The sequence below is a fragment of the Pleurodeles waltl genome, chromosome 1_2 (assembly GCF_031143425.1).
Source record: "Pleurodeles waltl isolate 20211129_DDA chromosome 1_2, aPleWal1.hap1.20221129, whole genome shotgun sequence".
Classification (NCBI taxonomy): Eukaryota; Metazoa; Chordata; class Amphibia; order Caudata; family Salamandridae; genus Pleurodeles; species Pleurodeles waltl.
In genome coordinates this window covers 1,294,622,911-1,294,646,656 of record NC_090437.1, presented here as the reverse complement: position 1 = coordinate 1,294,646,656, position 23,746 = coordinate 1,294,622,911, and the positions used below count along the sequence as shown (strand labels likewise).

General features: G+C 41.9%; 1 protein-coding gene across 3 annotated transcripts in view; it reads right to left on the bottom strand.

Moving 5' to 3' along the window:
- The window catches only part of ADISSP (adipose secreted signaling protein), a 309,465-nt gene that overhangs the window by 270,455 nt on the left and 15,264 nt on the right, over positions 1–23,746 (bottom strand). For 2 of the 3 annotated variants that reach the window (XM_069205208.1, XM_069205193.1), the window contains exon 2: positions 12,213–12,246. The exons of the other annotated variant lie outside the window; for it this stretch is intronic. The gene's annotated coding sequence lies outside the window, so the exon portion shown is untranslated. The remainder of the gene's footprint in view (positions 1–12,212; positions 12,247–23,746) is intronic. 3 annotated transcript variants of the gene reach the window in all.

The following is a 23,746-nucleotide window of genomic DNA, read 5'->3' as shown; positions in this document are numbered from 1 at the left end:
AGTAGCCCTTGAATATTTTTTGGTTTCTACCCACCCATTTCACCCTTCTCACCATCTTGATGTCTTCAAAAAGTTCATTTGTCAAGCCAGGTTTCAGGCGAGTTGCAATCCAATTCAGGGCCTTGTTCCTCAGAGCTGCCCATGATTCCCCCCTTGCTCCAGATAGAGTGGAAACATTGGCAAGGAGTGCCACATATGGAGTTGCCGCAGGAGGGAGATCAAGTATGTCTCTCCCAGTTAAAGGGGGACCCTGATAAACTTTAGAGATAGTTACGTGTTCCCCTCTTTTTGGCGACATTTTGTGGAATTGGACATTGTCAATTCTTTCAGGTGGGACACAAGGGTCAGCTTGTCTTTGGGTAATCTGAAAAGTGGGTGGTTGGGTCTGATGTGTTAGAGGGGGCCTGGGATTGGAATCTGTATGACGGAACTGTCGTATAGTTGAGGTTAAAGGGTTTGTTGATTGTGGATTCAATGTTCTAAGCAGACAGTCCATTTTTCCCTCCAGTTGGGTTAGGCGTTCCATTACTTGGTCAAGGCGAGTACTAATTGATTTTTCTAAAGCAGTCAATGGTTCTGCAGGACTAGTTTTCCCTTTCACTGAATGGAGTTTACTCTTGTGATCAGATTTTTCGTTTTGAGGGCGAGTTTGGACGTTTTGGGTGCATGCATTGGGTTGTGCTATCGAGGAGCAGTGTCTCACATTCGCAGCCGGCTCTTGATTGGATAGTATGTCCTTCCTTGCTAATTGGGGTTTCCTCTTGCGTTTTGGTGAGGGAGGATGGTCATCACCATCTGAAATAAAGTCCATTGTATTTTGAATACAACCATTAATAGTTTTAATCTGGGTTTCGCTTTCAAAAGGCTTTGCCAAGGGCTCAGGAGTTGTTGTTAAAAGGGGGGATTAAGGGGAACTGATGACCTGTTCTGGGTAAGTATTTTTCCCTCGACGTTAGTGATCTGTTTGTCGATTTCCCCCATAGCTCCTGAGATAAATTTCAAAATTGACGTATGTTTTTCTTTAAGCGACGTGTCATGTACGCTGGGTTGTTTCCTTTTTCCCCATTGTTACTACCCGCCTTAAGCACAAGAGTTTTATAGTAGTTGACCGCTAGGTGGAAGTACACTTAGGAGGTAAGATAACCAACAATAACTAACAATTGTTTATGGGAAGGAGGGGCAAGGAATGGTAGATAAAATTATCCCAGCGTTTTGGGTTTTTTTTTTGGAAAGGAGAAGAGCAGGCTACAAAAGTATGGTTGCGGTGGGACAAGAAGGAAGAACACAGTACCTGGTTTGATGAATTGCGTACCAAGTCCAGAGTTCGCGGAGAAGGTCTCAGGGGGGAGGCCCATCCCAGCCTCTGCCGGCCGCAGGACGGGCCCGCGATGCGGGAGCGCGAGCAGTGAATTAAAGGGCTCCTGCCCGTTTGCTGCCCCCAGCCGCCGCCTCCTTGAATACGCGCTTCCCGCGATGCGGGAGCGCGAGCAGTGAATTAAAGGGCTCCTCCCCGTTTGCTGCCCCCAGCCGCCGCCTCCTTGAACAGTAAATTAAAGGGCTCCTGCCCGTTTGCAGCCCCCAGCCGCCGCCTCCTTGAACAGTAAATTAAAGGGCTCCTGCCCGTTTGCAGCCCCCAGCCGCCGCCTCCTTGATCAGTAAATTAAAGGGCTCCTGCCCGTTTGCAGCCCCCAGCCGCCGCCTCCTTGAAATCACGCTTCCCGCGATGCGGGAGCGCGAGCAGTGAATTAAAGGGCTTCTGCCCGTTTGCTGCCCCCAGCCGCCGCCTCCTTGAACAGTAAATTAAAGGGCTCCTGCCCGTTTGCAGCCGCCGCCTCCTTGAAATCGCGCTTCCCAAAGAGAGTCAAATTATCATTCGATTTAACTTAACCCTGAAACTCTGGATGGATTATATTTGGCCCTGGTGGACCAATCTCTAAACACCAAGACCAGTAAAGATTGGCCATGGAAGGTTAAGTGCAAATAGGTCAACGGACAGTAGGGTTGGGAGCAACGTTTGAGGACGGGGCAAGGGTAAGAAGTTCTCAAAAGCTGCATTTACCATTCAAAACACTAAAGGAAAATTATATTGGAAAACAACTACATGGGTCAACACTACAAATGGCATAAAGTTAGAGCCTGGGCTACATAAAGGGCAGCCAGTTAATGATTGTAGGTAAATTATTCCTGACTTTTGGTCATTTTTCACCTGAATTTTGATTCAAAGTACAGCTATTTTGTTAGTTTGGTAGGTGTTAGAAATGGGGCTCTGATTGGCAGTCAGGTTACCCCCTGTTCAAGCAAGGACACCCACTCTAGTCAGGGTAAATGAGAATCACCCTCCACTAACCCCTGCTCACACCCCTGGTAGCTTGGCAGAGCAGAAGGCTTAACTTCAGAGTCTAGGTGTAAAGTATTTTTACCAACACACACAGTAACTTAATGAAAACACTACAAAATGACAACACAGGTTTAGAAAAATAGAAAATATTTATCTAAACAAAACAAGACCAAAAACAAAAAAAATCCATAATACACAAGTCAAGTTATCACAAAAAATGCAAAAAGAGTCTTCACGTAATTTTAAACACAACACTAACACTGTTAGCGTGAAAATGTACCTTGGGTGCGTCAAAAATAACCCCGCACGAGCGAGTGTGCGTCAAAAAGGGTTTGCGATGCATCTATTTCACTCACGAACAAGACCTTCCGTCGTTTCTCTTTTAGTCAGGTCGGCGTGTGTCGTTTCTTCGCTCCGCAGGAGAGCGATGCATCGATCCGGTCAGCACTATCGAGTCCGGGCAGGCCTTGCGTTGTTTATACACACCCAGCGGTGTTTGCGTCAGAAATTCAGCCGAACGATAGTCCAAAAATCACGCAGTGCGGGTTGCGATCTCCTCGGTCTCCATCAATGATGCTGCGCATCCTTTCTCCAGCCGCCGGCATTGATCTTCCGGTCGCATTGTAGGCGAGCGTCTATTTTCAGCCGCGAAGCCGGAGGCCAGTCGATTGAACTGGATGGGCACCACTTGGCAGAGTAGGAGTCCCTCCAGAGACTCTAGGTGCTGGCAGAGAGAAGTCTTTGTTGTCCCTGAGACTTCAAACAACAGGAGGCAAGCTCTAAATCAAGCCCTTGGAGAGCTTCACGAGAAGGAAGGCAACACAAAGTCCAGTCTTTGTCCTCTTAGCACAGGCAGAAGCAGCAACTGCAGGATAGCTCCACAAAGCACAGTCACAAGCAGGGCAGCTCTTCTTCCTCAGCTATTCAGTTCTCCTCCAGGCAGAGGCTCCTCCTGGTTCCAGAAGTGTTCTGAAATCTGTGGTTTTGGGTGCCCTTCTTATACCCATTTTGCCCTTTTAAGTAGGCCTACTTCAAAGGAAAATCTCTGATTGTGAAATCCTGCCTTGCCCAGGCCAGGCCCCAGACACACACCAGGGGGTTGGAGACTGCATTGTGTGAGGGCAGGCACAGCCCTTTCAGGTGTGAGTGACCACTCCTCCCCTCCCTCCTAGCACAGATGGCTCATCAGGAAATGCAGACTACACCCCAGCTCCCTTTGTGTCACTGTCTAGTGTGAGGTCTAGCGTGAGGTGCAACCAGCCCAACTGTCAAACTGACCCAGACAGGGAATCCACAAACAGGCAGAGTCACAGAAATGGTTTAAGCAAGAAAATGCCCACTTTCTAAAAGTGGCATTTTCAAACACCCAATCTCAAAATCAACTTTTCTAAAAGATGTATTTTTAAATTGTGTGCTCAGAGACCCCAAACTCCATGTCTATCCGCTCCCAAAGTGAATCTACACTTTAATCATATTTAAAGGTAGCCCCCATGTTAACCTATGAGGGGGACAGGCCTTGCAACAGTGAAAAACGAATTTAGCAGTATTTCACTCTTAGGACATATAAAACACATTACTATATGTCCTACTTTAACTATACACTACACCCTGCCTTTTGGCCGACCTTAGGGGTGTCTTACATGTAAGGAAAGGGAAGGTTTAGGCCTGGCAAGTGGGTGCACTTGCCAAGTCGAATTTACAGTTAAAACTGCACACACAGACACTGCAGTGGCAGGTCTGAGACATGTTTACAGGGCTACTTATGTGGGTGGCACAACCAGTGCTGCAGGCCCATTAGTAGCATTTGATTTACAGGCCCTGGGCACCTCTACTAGTGACTTACTAGTAAATCAAATATGCCAATCATGGATGAACCAATTACATACACATTTTGTATAGGAGCACTTGCACTTTAGCACTGGTTAGCAGTGGTTAAGTGCCCAGAGTAACAAAAACAGCAAAAACAGAGTCCAGCACACATCAACAAGCTGGGAAACAGAGGCAAAAAGTTAAGAGAGACCACGCCAAGGATGAAAAGTCTAACAGTAGGCAAACCAGAAGCATAAGTCTACAGAGCTTAGATCATATCTGAGCATAAATATTGCGCGCAAAGTAGACATATGCTTGGATCTACGGAGCTGAAAAAGAATAGTGACATGGGTACCGGGCACAAAGTATGGAAGGATACACCTCAGGACAGGCCCTGTTTGGCACTGCAAGCAAGGGTGTTGGGGACCAGGCAGGGGCAGTCAGCCCTACTCCATGTGGTGTACTGACAGACCACAGGTACGGGAAATTCCACCATTCTCGTGGTGGAATGGTTGAACTTTTAATAAACACAATGTCGAAACACAGATACCTTACTTTACAGAGAAGAAAGTTATCACTAAGCGTAGAGCTTCCAGGAGATGGGAAAGACCTGGAACTGTCTTTAATGCTTTCTGCTTGGACATGCTTTGTTTCAACCTTGGCTAAGGGAATGTGAGAGGATTCATCTAAAAACGTGATCCAGGAAGGGCAGAAATTTTTCCAGAAAATGTATAAGTGCCTTTGCATAATAGTAACATCTGCAAACAAGCCCATTGAGAGATTACCGCAGGGACAGAACGCTTTGCGCTCGACCCTAAAAACAGGTTTCCAATCTTCTTCTGTGCATCATGCAACAGGAGACATGATTGCAATCTCATTCTCATACCCATTGCCTGGATTCAAAAACTACCAACTCCAGTAGCTGCCTTGTTTACCCTTGTGGCTGGGAGACAAACAAGAGATTTTGATTAGCATGTTAAAAAAAATGTTTGTCGCGTGGTGGTCCAAGTAATACTGTTATAACTTTAAGGTTAAGATATGTTATTTTCAGGTTGTGTGGCTGGTCATTACTTTTATTTTTGCATGGTCCAATTTGTGTCGGTTTTTGATAGAGCCGACCTTAAGTATTTTTGTAGCTGATCCCAAACTAATACAAATATGTGAGAAATAAATGTATCACTCATACTCATGACAGGTTTGGTGGAACTGCATAAGTTGATCTTAGGTGGCTCCTTGCTGCTTTGAATTAAAGGGTACTGCAGACTCCTGAATCTACCACCCTCTGCTCCAGCTCTTTAAGCAGGAACACAACAATACTCAGTTTTCATGCAATATCAGAGTGCACTGAGTCAGCTAATAACAAGCATTTACAAGGGCAATCATTATTGCTTTTGTATGGTGAAAACATGTCGCAATATTCAGCAGACTACAGAACAGGTACCATGTATGGGTGAGCCACGCACACACCGCTCCTCCACAGCGCAGGTTCAGTACTGCGCCATCCACAGTATATCACCATTAGCAGTGCAAGGTGTCAGTCCTCACAGACATTGTGCAGCTCTGGACCAGCGGTGTGAGCATTACTCGCCCCAGAATACCTACAGCTCACCCTCCGAATTGGAAAGACCCAACACAAAGCACAAGTCCAGGGCAGGTGGCGGCAGCAAGAGGGCACGTTACCATCACGCGCACCAGGACGTAGCAGTGCAGGCTTCCACACACTTTCTGCCCGGGAAGGACCATCTACACCTTTATTTCTTTCTCCATCTATATATTCCATGTTCTCACACCTTCCCTCCGTTTAATTCTCCCTCTTCCCCCTTGTTCCTCCATCCCTTCCACTATACTCACCTGTGCACCTGCCACACATCCCTGTGTCTGCACTGGTGTACACTGTGAAACCGTGGTTGGGGGAGGGATGTTCAGACCGCCATTGGTGCAAAGATGGCGAGAGAGGGGGGTGTGAACCACAGGGCTCGCGAGAGAGAGGGCGTGAACCACAGGGCTGGCGAGAGAGAGGGGGCGTGAACCACAGCGCTGGCGAGAGAGAGGGCGTGAACTACAGGGCTGGCGAGAGAGAGGGCGTGAACCACAGGGCCACTCCTCTCTGCAATGCAGACAGTCGATGTCGACAGCGGAAGTGGGGACAAAGGAAGCAAGGGTGCAAAGAGGGTGGGAGAGAGTAGAAGGAGTTGAGAAGTGGACAGCGGGACGCAAACAAAAATGAGGCAGAGAGCGAGTGAAAACAGGGAGCTGAGAGATGGTGGGAGTGAAAGGAGAAAGCTATAAACAGGATATGCCAAGTGCATTGGCACAGAACAGAACACAGGTAACAGAACATCAGCATGCTGCATCTATACCATGTGTGATGCAAAGCCCACCAGCAGAATTAGAACAAGCTGCAAAGCGCCACATGATGGTCAACGATCAATGTGCCCTACAATAAATGGACTGCTCACCATCTATATATTGCAACGGAAACCCCTTTTTGTCAGTGTTATGGTACATTTAAGTAACTTGATCAACTTGTGATGCTATCGATACATTACACGGATTAGTGCATTTTTTGAAAGATATACTGCAGTAGTTCCCACCTAGTGGGAATCTCAACAAAATAAAAGAATGAACAATAAAATTAGCATTACTGTGAATCGGTAGCCATGGCAGGTTCAATGGTTATGTAAATATATCTATTTTTGCTGTACACTAGGAAGCAGAGTTTTAATGTGACATTTTCAGTTCCCGAAACGCATGAGAAGCTAAACGAAGTCTCAGCTACCGGGGCAACTAGAAATATGACGAGCTCTGACCAACCCAAAAGTTCTGCATTTTTTCTGACCAAGCACACAGAGAACATCCATACAACGGCATAGATGACGCATGCACACAGAACACATCCACAGACATCCATGCCCACCTAAACTACCCCATGCACAAAGGCCAACAATCAACCAGGGATCCAGGCCACCAAAATTCAATTACCTTACACTTAGACCAACCCAGAAGCCACAGTGAACAAATGCACAATTGTACATAAGCGCATAAATCAGAAAGCACACGACGAGTAGACACTGTAAAAAGGCTTTGTGTATACTTTTAGCTCCTGTGCCAAGGGACTCCATCCTTGGACAGTTTGCTATAATAATAAATAAGCAGAAGATGAAACTCATCAAATCTTTCACTTTTCTGGACTGGGAAACTTTTACTATCTTTGCTGTTAATTGGCCCCGTGCAGTAAAACTCTAAGGAACCATGACCACCCAAGTGCACTAAATTGTTTCAGGAAATAATTGCCTTCTACCAATATTCAATCAATGAAAATAGCAGATGCTATTTCAAGAGCACGATGCAGAATCTATGCTTCTTTCCTGAAACTCGCTGCTCAATAAATCAAGAAGCCTGCAACTGCTTTTTCTTAATGTTAGATTTCCAAAAGGTATTGGAATATAAATGCCACAGATAGCATGTATCTACTACACCACAGGAGTGGCCTTGACCATGCAACCTACAATATTCAACTTATCTTCAAGCCAGTCAAAAGAATCTTTATTCCGATTTTGATAAGTCTATAAAAGTGTAAACATATAAAATATTACATCAATTACAGCTAACTGTGAAACAAAAATCATCAACAAAGTTAAAAAGTAAAACAAAAACTAATTTTAAAAGACATGATATTATAAGCTGGCATTATGTGTTAAAATTGCATTAAATTCCACCATAAAGAACTATGAAATGTGCAACAAGAAAGAACTCAACTTATCTGATCACTGCCTAACAGTGCATCAGTCATGGGACAGCAGTTCCATCTCTGTCGGACATAGCTTCTTGACAACATCATCCCGACACAAAAACGTATCTTAAGTCTAGATAGAAGACTCAGGTGTCAAAAACTCTCAAATCTAACACAAACATGTCCAACCACTGAACTTCACAAAATACATCTCAAATTCATGACCCAGAACGGCCATCCTATGAAACCACCCACTCACAAGAAAGAGATGTCTTTTCTTACCACTTACTCACTAAATAACTGCCGATGCAGCGAGGCTAAAACCCAGGAGGACATTCAGCTACATTTGTCTATTGCCTCAACTCATAAGCCCATGCCCGAAGCATCGTACTTGCCTTCACTCAATCCTATCTACTGATGACTTCACCAATCTGGCAAACACTGTAGCACAAAAGGCTCACCAGTAGAGCAGCCTATGTATTTAAAGACACATTCATAAGCAGCTCTGCTGCCATCCTGGCTAGAGGTAACACAAGCGCTCCTTGGATTCTGGCCTATTCCCAGAAGACCAGAAAACTGCAGCCTTGAAAAAAGTTTAAAAAAAAAAAAGAACTGGCCTAACCTTCTCGTTTAATTATCAATCTGCAATGGTTCACTACTAGGCAAGTGGATTTTAAGAGGACAGAATCTGCACTTTTTGTAACAAGAAATGACATGCAAATTACTGCGGACTCCAACTAAGCAGTGGCGCTCGTTACTGAACATTTGTCACCGTTAAAGAGAGTCTATAATATTGCTCTACTTCAGACGTTTGAATCAACAGGAATTCAAGGTACCAACAGTCCTCCACTGAACTGACTGCTACCAGACTACCATATCCAGTATTCTCCCTCTCGTTCCTTTGTGCTCTGACCCACCATCTCTCCCCCTCCTCTTTAATGTGTACCTCAAAACATTACTGAAGCTTATCCTCTTCAAACTCAACTATTCCAAATATGCAGACAACATACAAATTAGAAGAAAAAGTCCATGCCCATTTTAGATTCCTGGGCCATCATTCCATGACTGATAGTGATAGCCAAAAACACACAGGATTCGAACAAAATACCCCAAACTAAACACATCAAAAAAGATATTAGCCAAAGAGATATGGACCACCTACCACCAATCCACTATTTTGCCAAAAGAGCTTAGACCTCCTTCTAACCTGACACAAAGTGAGGAATTTAGGTGGTGATCACAGATTCAAATATTTTCCTGATCTCACGGAAGGAGCCATTTAAATGGGAAGATGCGTATAAAGAATCTTTACTTATTTAAGATTCCACAAAGTGTTTAAGTCACCATCAGTCTAGAAGCCTTTGTTTTGGAAGACTCAATGATATATACTCCAAAACATTTCACTAAGAGTTTAGGAAGTGTTGGAGAATCAAGACTATCTGTGAGACAACTCCTTGCCCTCAATATCTGGTCACACTTTTCGCTGATATTTTAGCCACTACATCTGCAACCTGTGGCTAAAAGTATCACCTTCAAAGCAATATGCAGGGTTCACTGTGCTTTTGTTGTTCATGATTTCCTTCAGCAAACTCTCTATATCCACCATGAAGCCAGAAACCTTTGACATAGGCTGACTCCACTCACATCTGTTCCATCCTTAAACAAATCTTGAATCAGAGGAAACCTCTGAGCAATCCAACCAGCAAACATTAGAACTCTCTACCAGTAAGAAGTAGTTTAAGTTCCAACAATCTTGGAACTTGGACAGGGCTAAAAACCTGTCCCTTCCCACATTTGTGACGCCTCTGTTATAATAATCCCTATAAATACATACATATCCCCATTTGCAAATCAATAATTGCTACACCAGATTTAAAGCGAGTATGCAAACCTCACGTCCCTCACCAGCACCCCTCATATACACTGTTCAACAACAAACACCGATCAGTTCCAATGATCCCAATGCAAATCTGAGCACCTCACAGCCCCATCAGAAATAGAAAGCTCTATGTAAATGCTACAGTGCACCAGAATAAGCCAAACCTGTAAAAAAAAAAAAAAAAAAAAAAACATTCTGGGATTCGATTTTTAAACATGATACATCTCACTATCCTTACCATCCTTTATGCAATGTCTGCAAGTCTTTAAGGAATGGGCTGGGGGTTACCATGTGTCTCTCCCTTTTAATGTTTTATTAATTTGTATTTTCATCATGTTTCTTAATTAATATATTCAATTTTACTTACATCAGTTTATACTTTTGTTTATTCCAGTAACACTGCTTCCCACCAGGGTGAGGGATGTTGTTTATAAACAATATAGGTTTATATAGATAAGCTGAATTTAAATTCGAGTTTAAATCATAAAGAAATAGGACACTACATGTTTTTGTGTTCTAACCCCCACGACCCACTAAAAACTGGTCAAGCAAGATCACCAGCATTTCAATCATGATTCCTTCTCAGCATACAAAGGGTGAGTTCCCTTTCTTGAATTTGTGACAGCAGTTTACATGAACCAAAAGGGAACCAGTGCTAGCGAAGCCAATAAGCCCATTCCATGGGACCCTGTCTTTGACAATATGTTAAGTACTCATAATGGCCACCACGCGTCTGCCACCTCAGTGGGCTTTCGATGCCAAAGATGGTCGCGTGCAGGTATGTGCGTAGACGGGCACTTGGATCCATTTTTTATTTTTTTAAACTTAATTTAACATTTCAAAATGGCTCACTGCCTCAGAAGTTAAATGAAGAGAACTTTGTGAGCCTCTTGTGTTAAGGAATACAACCTCCTAGAGGTGCGATTGCAGTGTACCGTTGTGAAAAAATAACTAAAAGAAACAAAATAAAGAAGTAACAATGGATTGGGTTGGGTAAGCAAATTGGTAGCAGAAAGGGGGCAGGGCGGTGTAAAAGGGTTGGAAAAAGCCAACTGCCCTGGAACTATGTGTAGTTTTCTGAATACTTGATTAAAGAGTTAACAACATTAAGTTTTTTTAAAACAACAAAGCCGGGGGTAAGCAAAGCAATCACTCAACATGGAGTGGTAAAAGACAAATAAGAAACTAGTCTCCCCCTGTCAGCAGTGGAAATACAGAAGTCCACCAATCAGACACTGCTCAAGCAGCTACGCTCCAGCTGCACACAGCAATAGGGGGAGGCGCCACTGAATATGGAGCAAGGAATGAGATACAAAAGAAAGCCACCCAATCATGCACAACGTCCTGACCAAAAAGCCCATTCTATGTATATTTTATTGTAATACTTGTGTAAGCTCATTGTAGCTTGAGATCTAGAGACCCCATACAAATGCTTTCAAGGCAAAAAGGAAATATGATTACACATGCTGAAAGGTTTCTAAAGTTTCACAGCACTTGAGAAAAAACAAGTACTGGAACCACATTCAATTCCATGAAATGTGGATTAAAGTAGATTTTTGCAATTTAGGTTTCATCACTTTAGACAGTACTGCGGTTGCAACATGCTTGAGTAATGTTATACGTGATAAAATACATTAAGTGTCGAGATGGCTTCTAGGGGGAGGGGGTGGACATGGGCAATTCAGGTTACTACCTACAAAATATGAGACACTATGCTTAATTTTCATTCCAATTTAATGCAGCACTAAATGTTTATGAGGTCACCATATTAGAGACGTTTTGAATTAAAGACTGCTTTACTGCGTGCAGAACTAGACATGCAAGTCTATGCCTAATCATACACATAGGGCATCCTCAAGAGCTTTGCAAACACACCCCCTTGAGAGAAGTCAGTAATAATCAAAAGCAGTCCAGTGCATTTCACTCTGCCATGGCCTATTCCTTTCACCCCTGTGGGTGGAAAAGGTGGGCCACATGCACTGGAGGAGTTTTTGGGAGTAACACAGTCTGCCCATCATCCTCATTAAAAACTGGCTCATGCCAACCACTGCGAGGTACGAAATAATGGTTCTCGGCTTCAATCCAGCCTGGCACCAAGGGCTCCACTACCATTTCCCCCCCCCTCAGCACCCACCTCCTTTACCTCTAGGATGAAAAAAATAGCTGTGTGGTGCCATAGTGCCTTTAAGTTGGAGGCCCCATAGAAGTTTGCTGAAATAAATTAGTGCATAATTTAGTATTCAATAAGTACCCTTTAGGTAGCAACTTGGACTGTCCCACCACTATGTGAATGCTACAATACAATGTTTTCAGCGAAGGTCCTTGCTAGAGCCTGCACATACATTCAAAAAGAGAATAATACCTAAAAAGGTTAGTTGTTTACATGACCACAAACATATACAGAGAAAAAACAAGACTCATCTTTCCAATGTGTCAGAATGAGAGCATCTTACCCGTCTTCCAAGGGCTGTTAGCCAATATTTTGCCCTGTGCAGGAGAAAGAAAAAAAAAATAACGTTGAAAGCTCTTTTCCACAACCACATCTTCTCTACTTTACTACTGCAAGCCGCCCCATTTTCACGTACCCTTTAATGTGACCCTGTTGGTCCACCATAGCAGTCGCATTTCATTATTTCAAAATATTGATATCCCAGCTCATCAGGTGAAAAGGCAATCACTTTGTCACATCATCACCCCAGGTTCTGGAGAAACCTCCTGCACATTATGGGTGATACACACCTTACGACAACTGTGAACCTTTCTCTCTGCTCAACCGTGCAGCACAACACGTGGCCCGTCCTTCATATGGGCTGACCGGTACACTACTGGAGGCAGAATGCTTTCTGCCAAGAGTCCACAGGGCTGGAAACAGCCTCTATGCCTTGCTCTCCAGCTGTACTAGAAGTCACCTATATGTGTCTCCTTTTAATCAACCCAAGCAAGTTACCAAGGGCCAGATGTACCAAATGATTTTACCCATTCTGTGTCTATTGGAAAATGCTTTAGTACATATGGCCCCAAGTGAACAGAATGGTGTCCAACATGATTCAGTTTTTGTGTAGTTAATATAAGTCACGTAAATGCGTTCTTGAAAACAATCACATTCTCACTGATTGGCAGCCCGTAGAGTCTGAGTAGAGAAGGACAGCTGTGATCTTTCTTTTTCAGTCCTCCTATGAGTGTGTTGGTACCTCTGAACTCATACCCGCCCTTACCCATCAATTCCTCCAAGGGTTTAGTGGTGGTGTTGGCCACAAGGCAGATTGCGTATTGCCACAGGCACCAAAAAATGTTTGGGAATTTAGAGAATTTAGGGCAACAAATAAATATTGAGGAAGAGTTGAATATTTTTCTGTATTGATTATAGTGCAATGCCATTTTTCCCCAAACACCCTGCATAATGACAAATTCAATTTTGGGCAGTATTTGCTCAGAACTGTGGGGTGCCCATAAAAGTTTAAATTTATGGTCTTGAGGAAGGTTACTGATAGAAAATTGGAGGGATTCGTGAAATTGAGGCCAAACCTAAACATGCAACAGGCAAGCATAGTCCTTGATACAGTGTGCAAGACAAATATTTAAAGACTTCAGGAGAAAAGAACTTGGATTGCCTTATTGTGTTGATCCCACACACATTTCAAATCTTATACAAGGAAACATCATGCTGGACATCCGGCATAGAGATCAGGAAGATGAACACTATTGTGATGTTAAGCTTGAGTGCACGAGTCCTATACAAGAAGGCAGAGCTGAACGTGAAGCAAACCTGAATGACCTCTTTAATAATTTTGAATTCTTCAGTTCAGAAGGAGATGATGTTTTTGCAAATAGATGTGAGGTGCGGTCAATCGGCTTGCTACTCTTGACAATGCCAGCTTGCATCTGGGAAAGAAACCCTAATATGTATGTAACTATGAGGAGCCCTAAATGATCTCTAAATAGCTAGGAATCCTTCATTGTGTACATCAGGTAAGACAATGAAGACAAACAAATTCCAAACACTATCCATGTTTGTCATGGGAAAAGCTTTGGCGATCAACCAAAGTCTTCCTCCCAATTTTGCTGCGTTTCGTTATTTTTATTTTATTAACTAGTAAGGATACATATTGGTGACCATATGCACTTTGGTGGTAAATGTGGGCAGATCTGTAGAAGTTCAAGTTTTCTACTTTATATTTCCTTTGGCTTTCAACAATGGTGAGAGGGAAATCACAGCATTCAACGTCTCTTACCCGAGGAATCCCAGCTATTTACCATTTGTCCCAAAAGATGGTGCTAACCTTAACTTTAATTTGTTTGTTATTGTTGTATATCATAGTGTTATTCCACTATGACATCATAAGACAAATCAGCTATTACTTAACTTTTTGGGTAAAAGGTACATATTGTATGGAGTAGTGTACATTTTGAGGGCAGAGGTTTTAAAATTAGTGATGATACACAAGAGTAGATCCAGTGAAAGAAGAAACCTTTCACTTTATTGCCACATGGGGGGTTTCTGGAGGGCCATACAGCGACCCCTTCCCTCATCAGATAGAAAGGCAGGGTGATGTGAAAATTTGCCATGTTCACTCTTCCTGAATAACTGGAGTCTCATCAATGGATAACAATAAAAAGAAACTCAGTACAGAGGGGAATCAGGGACATACTAAGGAAGTGAATGCTCACTGGTCTAACCTTGGTATCGGTTATGTGCTCGTGCACGACGGGGGTAACTGTATTCCATGTTGCGCTCGTGCTTATATTCCTAGAGATACAAGTTGTAAAGGAATAGCCAGGAATGGTAGCTGGGACGATAGGTATGCCAGGAGGCCAGTTGAACCGGAGAGATGCAAGAGATCTAACATACCGGATGACGGATACGGCAGGAAAATGAATGTCCAGCCAAATCAAGGATCACACGTTGTCAAAGTGTTTCTCTGTCGACGAGAAAGGCGGAGAAAGTTTTTTATCAGAGTATCCTACCAGGATACTTAATTGGGCAACGAGGCATCCCAAAGTGTACAGATATTGGAAACGTATCATTTCATTACGAGGCTGGTTTATCATAATCATCATTAAAGCAAACCTAGAGATATTTTAAATAGGATTGTTGCAACGGACACCAGAGGTACCAGCAAGTCTGAGGGAACCTCCAACTTCACTCTGCTTAGTCCTCTGCATTCCTATGGATGATGTCAGGCAAGGCAGTGATGGAAACTACGGCCATGAATACCATGCTACCATCGCCGGAGGCCGCTAGTTTGTCTTGGTTTCTAAATAACACCCATGAGAGATTCAGGGTTTCTAACAGGGGCTAAACAGGGTTCAATATACCACAGGAACACCGCTGATGCGGGTAGGCAGATGTGCCTCATAGCACGTCCTTTGTGAAAGTGGATCACAGCGGATGAGCCGCATAGCGTATCCCATTTTCAGCTCGCACTCCATGTTCTCATCTAAATCCGAGGCCATTTTAATTAATGATTTAACTTTTGCTACTAATATACACAGGCTGGGCCGTGACACTTTGTCAAAAGTCTCCTCCATGTCCAGTGCAATTACAGCCATAGGACCGACAGTTGATTTCTTCTTTTTCTGTCATATCGCAAAATAGTTTGGTACTGGCACTTCACCATCTCCCCTTCATGACACGTGCCTGATGTCTAGTGACCTTATGTATTATCTTTGTCAGTATACAGGACTGCAGATCTTAGAGAAATCGGTCTACGGCTACTGGAAATAGAAGGACCTTATCCTCTTTGTGTATTAGGATTGGGGCTTCTGCTGAGGATCTAGTGACTTTGTCCAAAGAGACAAAACTGTGAAAAAGTCCCACAGAGCATGAAACAAAAGGTCTCTGGACCTAGAGCCGTTAACCCATTGAGCCCAGTTTTTATACTTGTGGTGGGGCCAAAGGCACCTTCTGTGATTTCTGAGTTGTTAATGTATTTATCTAGTTAACATGTGTGCTCATCTGGTAGATGGGAGGTTTGGGTCATCTGAGTTTTAGTCACTGGGGGGAAAACAGTCTTTATGACGCAATTTTTACATCACAGTCCATTTACAACGCATTTATTACCACGCATGCCTTTACCATGCATTCAAGTATGGGTGTTTGGTGGGGTCTCCCCCCAAAAAGATAAAAAATAAATATATGTAAAAATATTTATTTAAAAACTTACCTTACTAATACTTACCTTAGCTAGACTAATAATGTGTGGTGATGGCATCCGAGGTAAAAACATATGCATGCTAAAAATACGCATTGTAAAGACATGCAATGTTTTTCCCTACGTTGTTCCGTCATACAACCTTCACTGGGGGTTGCTTCAAAGTTACTTTTACAGAATATGATCTGCAGAATTTCTGAAAGGCCAAGGCTATTTTGGGATCCGCTGCATATCTGGTTTCTTGATATAAAGGTGGTTAACATATTATTTTAGGTTTCTAAATTTCAAATGGTTTGCAAAGAGTTTTTCTTGTGTTTGTATCTTAAGCCAACTTCTTGGTTTCTTATTCAATATCCAAGTGAATGTATTATATCTACTGAGAAATGGACTGTGTATAGGGTTGTTCTAATGCTTTTATTTTAGACTCCAATATTAGTAAAGCTGCATTGTTTTATTTGCTCTTATAGGCCATGGTACCAATCACTACACCACATTGGTGGCTATCAGTGAATCCACACGATCTGAGCAGCACAACTAGGTATTTTGGATGTGGTCTAAAAGAATTCAAAACTCAGGGCTCTATTCGACCACTCCCTATGGCAAGTTTTATTTCATGAGGTCGAGCTACTGACCCTTCTGGCCAGTGGACAAAGAACAGGTGTTCTGTTCAGTCAAACTGGATTAGCAATTAAGATGCCTTTAAATCTTATTCTTGTCACATCTGCTCTGTGTTCAGAGACAGAGGTCAAAAGTCAGCTTGTCTTCTTCCAATGCAAATACATTTCCTTGTGACTGCAGAGTTGCATGATTTTGTAAGGTGAACTGTCTGACCTGTGTGAACAGAAAGGCTGTTGTAAACTTCAGAAACATTTCAAAATATATTTCAGTAGCTGTGAAAGGCCATTTTTTGTACTTCTGCATGATGAAAAAAATATTTTAATAGGATGAAAAAAAGGCAGAACACTTTACTCAGTGATATGCAAATGATAAATGTTTTCTGAAACCCAATTTTCACAGATTATTGTTAATACACAATATAGTTTTATCAGTAAAGCTGCAAGTTAGTGGGAAGGTTTTTGGACACTTCTTTGAAATTTACTCTCTGTAAATGACAGTGGCTACCACATCATGCTATGGTAATATATTTATTAAAAGTGAGTGTTTAAACATAAAATGAGAAACACTCCTGCCCTGATGGCAAAGCTATTAGTAAACTAATGCATGGATCATGTGCACACTATATGTGGGCTAGATTTATTATACATGGCGCAAACGTTTAGTGTATCAAACAAAAGAGGATTTATTTTTACAGCAGAAATGCTGAACTCACATATTTGAAGGTGCACTCATATGTGAGAATGAAGAAAAGGGGACTGTATAATAAAATATTTGCCTAGGATCACACAACTTGAGACCAGTTTCCGGGTCAAGTACATTACAGTTAGGTCGAGTAAACTATTCAAGCTACTCGACCTGCAGGTCTAGTAATATTTTTATGATTTTACGAGGCCTGAAAATGTCTAAAAGATTGAAGACAAATGGCAAGCATCTGGCTCAGAGCAGGGAGAGGACACATCTCTACGGCATCATTATATGAATATCTAACTCACTGCTCAAGAGCTGAATTCTTTATCTCCCCCCCACCCCACCTCAGAGCTTTACAACCTGTGCTTATTTATGAAAGAGGAAACAAACAACGGAGTGATTGGTGAAGATGACTGCAATGTAATGTACCCTAAAATGAGTACCCTTTTGTCAAGCCAGTAAACACAGACTGCTTCTCGGTCTAGGTTTACGTGCACTATAGGCAAAGATCTTTAAAGTTCAAAATCTTTAAAGTCAAAATATTTTAACAATAAATCAGCACTTTAAGGAAGCTTAACAGATTTTTATTTTTTTCATTTACTGTCCAGTGAAGCAATAAATGCCACACATTTGACTGCACCCAAGCACTTACTGTTTTTCGTTGTTGTCTATTTGTAAGGTAGAACAATTACATTCTATACAAACATATCATGTGACATGATACAACAAAGCAAACTCTTGTAGTTATTAAAAATAAGGCAGAGCCAAGAACATCTAGCAATCAAAACTACTTTGTAATTCAAACATCTAACACCTTATCCTGTTGAATTCTGGTCAATCGGCCATATTGCAACATCAAAGAGGAGAAAACTGGCAAGTTCCACTTCAAATGTACACTGGAATAACATGTTGGTAGATACTTTAACAGAAAAGCATGTCCTCTACCAGAAGGTTTGTGCAAACAGACTTAAAACTATTACTCTTAGCAGCATTCAATCCACAACATTCCTAGACAAAGGGAACAGTATCACCATTTCAATATTTACATTCTGTTAAACTCCATATACACTCAAACACACAACACATCTTCTATAAAGCAAAGGAGAATCAAGGACGAAATATTTAGAAAAAACAAACATTCAATGAATGTGATCCAAAAACAGTAATTTTACAATGGGATTACATGAAACATAAACCAAAAGATAAATAGTCCTGGCTACCAAGTCTTTACGTGGCATAATCCGTCAAATAAGCAGAGCTTCTGCACTTCCTGGGCGCCTTACATAATGTCCAAATTAGACCTGATAAATTCTCATCTTCTCCCTTGGCTGCGGTCTCTCTTCACTGCCCTCCTAGATGAACAGTCATTGTAAAGAGCCTCTCTGCTTCAATTTCAGATATGTCCGTCACCCGTTTTGACGGGTTTCCTGAACAATTTTATGAGCTCTATGGGTCTAATGAATGAGATCTTTCCTGTCCCCCACAGTGCATTTTTCGCAGCTAATTCTGCCATCTTCACTTTTATCTAGCCTAAATTTTTCCTGGAATAAACTATCATAGTTCGGTTTGTTTTCTAATCACTTTATTTTTCCAATCATCGCTATCTATAGTATTATTCCACACACTGTTTCTATTCATTCACCGAAACGAGTATGCTTTTCTCCCCCTAAACCAATTATTTTTCTAAATTTCCATAAGCTGGTGGTTGAATTTCCAATATATATTTAAGGCTGATAATTCAGTGATAAATCATGCAGCACTGGGGAGGTTTATTACTATTATTACCCTGATGCCACAGGCATTTACCTATGGTTATTATGTATTACCCACATAAAGGCACGCAACAATTATCATATTAGTATGGATCATAAGTAACTCATTACAGCAAAGGTTGGAGACCCCTGTCCTACACACACTTGATCCACCAGCTCAAACAAATCTCCCTCATTTGTCCCCAGTCGCGACAGTCTCCTGTCTTATTCTCCAATTTTAGAATATACTTTGCATCAAAATCTTATTACCCATTTCCAAATTCTTGAAGAAACGGATTCCAAACTCTCCTTCAAGAAACTCTCTTCCAATGATTTGTTATCAGCCAACATCACACACAAAGCTCTGGAACTTCAGCAGCCCACACAAGAGGAGGTAATATCAGCCAGGGAATCATTTTTCTCAGCCCCAATCCCAGCATGTAAAGCATAAGCTATAGTATCCGTATATCCCTTGAAGAGCTGCATTACAACTGCACTTAAACCTTTCACATTAGCCCCAGTAGTAATGTGCACTTTAATCCTAGAATACAACTACTCAAATTGAAAAGATTTGCTAGATCAACCATTAACACTTCTGAACTCCAGCAGATACACCTCTGTCCAAAGACGTTCCGTGTTTTGAAGTAGATTCATCAATGTCCCATTATTGCTACCAAAACGTTTTGTATAAACTTGCTGCAGAGCTCTGATCACCAGAAATGCACTCTCCTCCTTTTCTGGTCTCGGCACCCGTTCAATGGTAACTAAAAGTATATCTAAGTCTGGTGCCATCCTTCAGTCAAATATACCGATAAACACTTTCATTATTGTTAAACCTACACTTCAAAGTCAATCCTCTCTTTCAAAAGAAAGCGGAACACCGTAACCCTAATACTCTACATCTGTTCTACCAAATATCACAATGCCATCTTGAAAAAATAAACATAGTCCCTGAATCCTTTCCAATAAATCAATCCTAACACACTAAAAACAGATGCAGCAGAAACTAATCCAAATGGCAAGTGCTCACATCTAAACACAACAAAATATCACAATTATGGTTCTTTTGAGTCCTCATTCAAAAACATTTGCTAGTAAGCGCATGTTCAGCCAAAGGAAAAGAAAAACGATAGTGCCCTCCTCTAACATAATTGACAAAGTTATGTTACAAGGGGGACATTTATCCAAAACAATACACCTAAGCAACTCTCTGAAGTTTTGCACAATCTCACCTCACCACTAAGTTTGTGAGCCACCACAACCGGGACCACCCAATCATCTGCTTCCACATCACCCCTTACATTTATGGAAAGATTTCTCGTCTTATTCAAAGCAGGTCTTGTTCCGTCCCTTAATCTTGTTTGGTTCCAGCTTCCACTCAAACGTCCAATTCTATCTACAAATACCCCCGTAAATGCATTAAAAAGGGATTAAAATTCTCACATGATAGTCACCTGCACAAATGTACTGGTATTGGGATTTAGAATAATTTATAACAGTTTCTGGTGGAGCCAACTAAGTCCTGGGCAGGTAGATAACATGTAACCACTGGACAGCTGCCACGCAATGCAGCTCCCCAGTTCACTGTATTTGTTTCTGTAACCACTAGGTCTCACAACATGTTTCTTCAGAAGAAGTGATATATTTAACATTTTCTTCAAAATTCTCATTGGAGACTAAAGTCAAACATGCACCAAAATCATACATCATTTACCATCTCCGTAGCAACAGGTTCCCCTGGACCACACTGCCTATAACACAATGGGGGTTATTACAACTTTGAAGGAGGTGTTAATCTGTCCCAAAAGTGACGGATATACCACTAGCCGTAATACGAGTCCATTATATCCTATGGAACTTGTAATACGGCTGGTGGTATATCCGTCACTTTAGGGACGGATTAACACATCCTCCAAAGTTGTAATAACCCCCAATATCATTAATTTCTTCTTTGTCTTTCAAGCCATGCTCGCTACTCCTGCAGTACCGTTGAATAATGATCTTTGTGTTTGCCCACTGTTGCTTAAAAAACATTTCTTGCTATTTGCCAAGTGACTAGCATTTGAATATCTAAAATTCAGACCTCGAAATGTGGGCGCTTCTTTTCCCATAAGCAGTTCTCTTCTTTTGATAACCATTTGTATATACATTTGAGCACCGTTATTGTTTTTCCCATCTCTTTCACACATGCCAAGGAATGTTCAACTCTAAGCAGCCATCAACACTTCATTCAAGTCCAGGTCATCCTTGAGCCACATTTCTTAATGCGGCTTGATACACCCAAGTATTAACTGATCTCCAATTCCTACATCTGTGCATCAAACGTACAAGATGATACTGGATTTCTCCCCGCAATCACAGCTACGTTGGACACTAGAATCATGCTTAAGCAACATTTTTTGAATTGAAAGTAGCAAACATTATCAGTAAATTAGGACCATGCAATGTGTAACTCAATATTCATGTTGAAAACGTCTAAATATTGTCAAATAGTAACTGTATTTTAAAGTTCCAAAAAGCGGTTTACTACAAAATCAGTGCACTAGGCCCTTAGTCAAAGTGGTGGAAATCCAGCCCTTAAAGGTATACACTGATAGCAGTTTGTAAGCGGAGAGACTCTTCTTAATAAGGGAACGAAATGGTGGTCCCTGAAGGGAACCAAAAGTCACAAGCCTCCTTAGTCAGGCAACATTTTCAGTGCTCTCAACTGCTGAATGGCAGGCTAAATAAATAAATAAAAACACACAAAAAAAAAAAAAAATTATGGTAAGTATTAACAGTGTTCCACAGCGCCATGTATTATGTCAATTTTCCCATTGGCTTCTACTTCTCGAATCTGAATTCAATCAGCCTAGCATTGCTCGACCAGATGCTCCAGTCCAGGGCCATGAGTTGCATTCCGTGCTTTGCTTTTGAATCCTTGCTACACTGGAGGACAGCAGGGCTTTTCATGGCACAGGCTTTTGCTTCCCCCATCTCAAGCTGATTTTTGCCATCTGGTTCTGAAGCCCCTGCCACTGCTTCACACACTTCCACGGTGCATTGCACCAGTAAAGGAGCCCATCAGGGCACCAGGCGCAGGCTACTGCTGCTCCTTACAGAAGCTGCAGCCTTCCGATTGACAGAGTTATTTGAATTTACCTAGTCAGCAAGATGTTGATATTTTTCATACAGGTGTGAGGTTGCTGCAAATCCGGACGGCAAGTCGAATATTAGGTGGACTCCAGTGGGTCTTGGGCACATTCAGACGTGACTATTTCTCCATAAGTGGATGACTCTTCAGCAGGTGGCGATCCTAGCCTCCGCCCTGGGATGTGATCCAGTTACTGAACAAAGTTGAGCTCTCCACTTCAATCTTGAAGATTTGCCATATTGGATTTGGGGGACTCCACCATCAAAGTGCTAGAGTATAACTGGGTTTCTAGGTGTGTTCTATTAATTCAGTAAACTATTTTTCTGCTGAATTAATGGCTTAAATTTCAGAACAAAGTGGAGTTGTACCATAGGACTTCCAAAATAAATGTGTCTGGTAGGTGCCAACTGCTGCAAAGTAATTGAAGCTGGCTTTTAAATGCAGGAATATTTCAATTCTTCTTCTAATCGTTAACTTTTCTAGCCCATGTGGAAGGCCTGATGTGTGGAAAGGACACCAGATTGGGTGAGGCACGAGACATTTTAAAGAACATTAAATTGTACATTAAAAAGTGTCAGCTTCTCAGTATCTATCTCATGGTTCCAAGTGAAAACAAAGACAACTGAGCTTCACTCTTGCCATTCATTAGTTTCTGGACAAAAACAGCCACACTGATACCCAAGTGCAATTCTACATATGTACTAGATGGAGCATGCTACGCTCCAAGAGACGCTGCAAATACACACACTCGTGTAACCCTGCATCATGGGCAGTAATCCTGTAAACAAGGAAAATCCCTTCTCATTCCACCACACTTTCCCAGCTCTACAGTTCACAAATGTGTCACCTTCAAGCATTGACTAAAGCTGTAACAAGCACCGCTTCTCACACCGAGTGACAGCAATCCGCCTCACCGTCTGCTCGCACCCGCCGCGGGATGGAAAAGCCTGGGTGGAACGCCAAGAGTCTTAAATCCTGTAATTAGGAAGTCACAAGGTCTACTCACTGACAAAGAAACATTGAGATACTAAGGGATAAAGCAGTAAATGCTGCTATGCATGCAGTGGATGAGGCTGACTTGTCCAGGATACACAACCCAACTCCATGAGTTGTATTATTCACAATTATAAACAATTACATGAATAACACAACTATCATAATAAAACTTCCCTATCCAGTGCCTCTCTGATGACTCAAAAGAGAAGGCTGGTAGAAATTAAGTACACTACAAAAAGAAACACAATTCAATTACCCTTACATTGCTTAAATAAAAAGTGCCACCATACCAACAAAATGGCTTTCAGGAAACGTTAAACTTGTAGATATTCTTCCTTTTAAAAAGTAAAGGACTAACGGGAAATAGAGGAATTATAAAGGATTGTGTGCATTTCTTAAAAGCAACCTCTCTAGAAGCTGAATAATCTTGCAAACAAAACATTAAAATCTAAGCATTTTTTAAGCTCTCCTGCAAAAAGAAAACAATAATTTAAGTTTAAAATCCCTGGGGGACGCTGTGGAACCTACAGTGAAAACATGCATTAATCGTAGTTGTTTAAATAATGAAATAACCTACAAACTGCATTTGCGGTTTTTAAACTCTATCATGATCAGATCTGGAACTGCAAAACGCCAAAAGAAAACAAAAT